Source organism: Hemitrygon akajei, chromosome 28 (assembly GCF_048418815.1).
Source record: "Hemitrygon akajei chromosome 28, sHemAka1.3, whole genome shotgun sequence".
NCBI classification, from domain to species: Eukaryota; Metazoa; Chordata; class Chondrichthyes; order Myliobatiformes; family Dasyatidae; genus Hemitrygon; species Hemitrygon akajei.
In genome coordinates, this window is record NC_133151.1 from 15,826,013 (window position 1) to 15,832,179 (window position 6,167).

The window sequence follows — 6,167 nt, forward strand, 5'->3', positions numbered from 1 at the left end:
CATGCCGTCTTGGACAATGACTCCCATCCACTCCATAATGTACTGGTTAGGCACAGGAGTACATTCAGCCAGAGACTCATTCCACCGAGATGTAACACTGAGCTTCATAGGAAGTCATTCCTGCCTGTGGCCATCAAACTTTACAACTCCTCCCTCGGAGTGTCAGACACCCTGAGCCAATAGGCTGGTCCTGGACTTATTTCCACTTGGCATGATTAACTTATTATTATTTAATAATAAGACGCCACTCTACCGGGAGGTCTTGTAGTTATTCCCATACTTGTTGACTCTCGTAGTCAAAAGGTCCCAGTACAGGTTTTAAACCTCTCTTGAGAGGATGTATGGCTCTCACTGAGGACCTGGCTGGGTATCCTGACAAAGATAGAATACATAGGCAGCGATCAGCAAGGAGCTGTAGGACCTCAGCTGGCATTGAACAAGTGACAGTCGGTGCAAAGGAGGAAGGTAGTAGCTACAGGCTAAAGTCAACTCCAGACAAACTCGACATTGGGGGCAGTGAAGAACAACAAGCTCAGCTAACAGCTTTGCTGGCTAAGTACCTGGACATCTTTGCAGCTGAAGCTGAAGACCTTGGGTACACTGACCAGGTCAAGCATGACGTTCACTTGATTGATATTGAGCCAGTTTCACAGCCATGCTGCCGTGTTCCGCCCAATCAGTACAGTGAAGTGAAGGAGCGCATTTCAAAGTTATTGAAGAAGGGTGTGATCGAGGAGAGCAGTAGTGCGTATGCCTCACCTGTAGTGTCGGTCCAGAAGGCTGATGGTAGCATAAGACTGTGTGTAGATTATCGGAGGCTGAATCTTAAGACTAAAAAGGATGCGTTCCTGCGCCCACCTATTGATGAGAGTTTTGATGCTCGGCCGGGACCGCAATTTTTCTTGACAATAGACCTCATGAGTGGTTACCGCCGAGAGGCCAGAGCATCTACCCGAGTCAGTGTACGCATACAATGTGATACCTCACGCAGCCACCGGCTATTCCCCTTATTACCTAGGGTTGGTGTTGATCCCCCCCTTGCCAGTGGATGCTCTGCTGGGGTGAGAATGGTCTGTAGACAGGAAATATGACTGGTTAGCCATACACCAGATATGACTGAGTGATGCTCGTGCCGGACTGAAAGAGTGCTCTGAACAGAAGCCTGCAGAACACAGAAGGATAAAATTCATTGTCCCAAGATTGACATAAATGCATTAGTTTACCCCAGAAACAGACCATTAGGTCGTAATAAGATCCAGGATGCTTGAAAATCAGCTGTCTACAGGGTGGTAGAGGTGCTAGACAACACATACATGACTGTACTTTTGGAGGGAGGGCCTATCAAGGGGGTGAACAGGGCGGACATGAGGCCCTGTGAGGACATTCCTAACCCAGTTCCTCGAAAGAGACTGCAAACTCCTGTAATTCAGGATTGCCCTCCCCGTCACGTGAATCAGATTCTGAGGATTCAGAGAATGGTGTGATATTGGGAGAAGATGTGTCGGAACAGGGTGAATAGAATCACGACCCTAGCCTTGACAGCAAAACTCCTGGAACTGAGACTATAGTGCCTGTGACTGCTGATACAGGGGTCAGATGTTGGTAGTCTCCCTGTTGCAGCACCCCGCTGGACAGAACTCTAACCCACATCACCAACCGAGGTCAGTTTTAGATGTGGCCTCCATAAGTCCTGCAGCAGTGTCACAGATACTGGCCGGTCTAAGTTCAGTTCCATTCAGAGAAGCCGTTAAAGAGGATGGGGAGAGAATTCAAAATGCAGAGATGCATTGGGATCCCTTGTGCAGGATACCCTAAAGTTAACCTCCGGGTTGATATGGAGGCTCTATGAGGCAATTGTGAGACCACACTTGGAGTATTGTGTGCAGTTTTGGGCTCCTTGTTTTAGAAAGGATGTGCTGGCATTAGAGAGAGTTCAAAGAAGATTCACAAGAATGATTCCAGGAATGAAAGGGTTACCGTATGAGGAATGTCTGTCAGCTCTTGGGCTGTATTCCCTGGAGCTCAGGAGAATGAGGAGGGGATCTCATACGAACATTCCAAATGTTAAAAGGCCTGAACAGATTAGGTATGGCAAAGTTATTTTCCATGGCAGGGGAGTCCAGGCCAAGAGAGCACAATTTCAGGATCGAAGGATGTCCATTTAGAACAGAGATGCGGAGAAATTACTTTAGTCAGAGGGTGGTAAATCTGTGGAATTTGTTGCCATGAGTGGTTGTGGAGGATCAGTCATTGTGTGTATTTAAGGCAGAGATAGATAGGTTCTTGATTAGCCAGGGCATCAAAGGGTATGAGGAGAAGGCAGGGGAGTGGGGACGACTGGAAGAATTGGATCAACCAATACAGTAGTGGTAAATCTAAAAGAAAATACAAACAATGTTAAAATCCCATCAACCCATACCTTTCACACTTTGAAAATATGAATAAATACATCTCATCTTAACTGAGAGATGTACTCACTTCAGCACACACGTGCTTAACTTCATCGGCTGGGCCTTGACCTTCTCCTTGCTCCTGCTAGTATCTCACATATTTATTGGGTGTCAGGGTGGAGATACGTCTCTACCAAAGGAGGTGTAAGGTGCTGGCCTGCAGGTCACCCTTGAGCAAGGTGTAGCACCCGCGTAGCCCCCTGATCAGGGTCACGTGAAGCCATGGGAGCAGGAGGTGGTTGGTCGTATTAACAGCCGGTGCAGATCACAAGTCCTGGTTGTGTGACCACTGAAGCCAGGAAGACAATCTCTGAAGAGTATTGACAATGGATGGCCTACTAGCGTCACCCGTCTTGTAAAGACACTGTCCAGAAGATGGCAATGGCAAACCACTTCTGTGGAAAAATTTTGCCAAGAACAATCATCGCCATGCAAAGACCATGATCGCCCATGCCTTATGACACGGCGTGTAATGATGATGACACATGACGCGGCACATAATGATGATAATATATTTATATTCATCGTTTTTTTAAATCATTGTGTTCCTTTCTGGACAAATGTACACAGAGGCTTTATTTCATTAAGGAGTTTTGGGATGTCACCAAAGACAGTCTCAAATTTCAACAGATGTACCATGGAAGCATTCTAACTGGCTGCATCACCATCTGGTATGGGATGGGGGGTGGTTGGTCTATGGCACAGGATTGAAATAAGCTGCAGAGGTTTGTAAACTCAGTCAGCTCCATCATGGGCACCAGACTCCGTAGTATCCAGGGCATCTTCAAGGAGCGATGCCTCAGAAAGGCACCGTCCATTATTAAGGACCCCCCTCACCCAGGACATGCCCTCTTCTCATTGCTACCATCAGGGAGGAGGTACAGGAGCCTGAAGACACACACTCAGCGATTCAGGAACAGCTTCTTCCCCTCTGCCATCAGGGAGGAGGTACAGGAGCCTGAAGACACACACTCAGCAATTCAGGAACAGCTTCTTCCCCTCTGCCATCAGGGAGGAGGTACAGGAGCCTGAAGACACACACTCAGCGATTCAGGAACAGCTTCTTCCCCTCCGCCATCAGGGAGGAGGTACAGGAGCCTGAAGACACACACTCAACGATTCAGGAACAGCTTCTTCCCCTCCGCCATCAGGGAGGAGGTACAGGAGCCTGAAGACACACACTCAACGATTCAGGAACAGCTTCTTCCCCTCTGCCATCAGGGAGGAGGTACAGGAGCCTGAAGACACACACTCAACGATTCAGGAACAGCTTCTTCCTCTGCACCATCTGATCTCTGTATCAATTCTAAACCCATGAACACTACCTCACTACTTTTTAAATTTCTGTTTTGGCACTGCTTATTTAATTTAATCTTTGTATATATATTTACTGTAATTTACAATTTCTCTATTATTATGTATTGCAATGCACTGCTGCCACAAAGAGAACAAATTTCACAACCTGATTCTGATTCTCACTTGCCTTATTGTGTGCTTTTTTCCCTGTGGTGCATCAGGTTCCGAGTAACAATTGGAATTCAGAAGAATGAGAGGAGATCTTTTAGAAACCTATAAAATTATGAAAGGGATAGCTAAGATAGAGGCTGGAAAGTTGTTTCCACTGGTAGGAGAACTAAAGGACATTGCCTCAAGATTCAGGGGAGAAGATTTAGGACGGAGACAAGGAGAAACTGCTTTTCCCTGTTGTCAGATACAACAGAGGCGTTTTAAAGGGTGTTAAGCACATGGATGGAGTATTCTAATAAGGTAGCCCCTTAACACCATGATCTTCCTCACCCCATTGACTTCCTCTGCATTTGTGCCACTATATTCTGCACTCTGTTGTCTCTGTATTTGCCTCCATAGATGCTGCCTGACCTGCTGAGTTCCTCTGTCATCTGCAGAATCTCTTGCATTCAAGATTCTGCATCCTGTTACTGTTTTCCCTTGCACTGTCTCAATCCGCTGTTGTTATGGTTTGGGTTACCTGCAACCAATGAACAACAACAGCGCTAAATTGAACTTCTCTAGACTGTTTCAATGACTTTGTGGTTTGATATTTTATATTTTGTGTTTTTCACTCGTTTTTTGCCGTTTGCGCAAGTTGTTCCTTTCTTGCGCATTGGGTGTCTGACGTTTTTCTTTGAACTGGTTTCCATGGTGTTTCTTTGTTTCATGGCTGTCTGTGAGAAGGTGAAACTCAGGGTTGTGTACCACATACGTACTTTGTTAACACAGGACAACAACTTTTTTCAAAAGTGTTGCATCTTCAGAACTTTTTCTTTATGATAGATCACTTGAATCTGAACACAAATGTAAGTTCAGACTACTTGTAGGAATTTGGAGAAACAGGAAATGAACTATTATTAAATATAATGCACTGAATTGCGTAACGGTGCTGATGCTTTGCAATTGTTTAGCTGAGCTAAAAATGGTTATTCTGACTTGAATTACGAACTGATACAACAAATATAGGCGATTTCTGAATATTGGTGCACGCTGTAGAAATTTAATGGTGATTTTCACGATCAGCAGCCCAAAATCCATACTACACCCAGGAGTATTCAGGAAGCAAAATTGTTGTTGTTCGGTGCGGTAAATATGCTTTGACTTTGAATTAATGAAATGACCTTTATGGACGGTGGCAACAACATCTTCGATGTACTTGAGTGTGAGTAACAATCACAAACCCATTTTCCAATGTCCGTGTTGTGTAGGCAGAAGGGATTTGTTTAGTTTGATGTTTAATTACTAGTTTTTTAAAAAAAATTCTTCAATCAGACAGTAGTGAATCTGTGGAATTCATTGCCACAGACAGCTGTGGAGGCCGCGTCATTGGGTACGTTTAAAGTGGAGCTTGAAAGGTTCTTGATGAGTCAGGGTGTCAAAAGTTACAAAGAGAAGGCAGGAGATTGGAATGCTATATCAGCCATGATGGGATGGAGCAGACATGATGGGCTGAATGGCCTACTTCTGCTCCTTTGTCTTATGGCCTGATGGAAAGTTACCCTGAATGTAGAAGGACAGCAAAAGAATCGGTGGTCAGGGGAGGGGACACGAGAGAGAATGCTTCAGGGAAGGACGGGGGATAGGACTGATGGGATTGCTCCAGTAGGGAGCTAGCACTAAGCCGAGGCAGAACGGCTTCCAGTGAAGGTGGAACTGACAGGTGGGAAAAGCATCTCATCCCCCGTCTGAGAATGGTATGCATGAGGACATAGTTTTTGGAATTGCTCCGATCAACTGGGGCATGACAGCTGGTGCCATTATTGAGGGTCATTGAGTCAGCAGGGAGCGAAAGATGAACTTTGACCCTCCCACTTCAAAGCCACTCAGTTCAGAGTGTTTTCTATTAACAGAGAGGTTAATCCTTGTTACAACTCACAGAGATGAAAACCCCAAGTCCAGAAACAGCCTGCCCTGGGGTCGGAGGGCCCTGTGTGCGCGTGAATGTGTGGGTGGGTGTGACGGAGGAACGGGGTTTGTTTTGCCCTTGTTTTGTTGCTTATTGTGTTCTGCGTTTGCGGTGTTTTGCTGAGCACGGTGGTGCCAGAAAGCATGGCGATACTCACGAGCTGCCCTGGCCACATCCTTGTGTTGGCCGTTAATGTAAACGTTGCATTTCACTGGATGTTTTGATGTACACCTGACAAATTAATAAATCTGAATCTGAACACAAGAGAATCTACAGATGCTGGAGATCCAGAGAAACACACA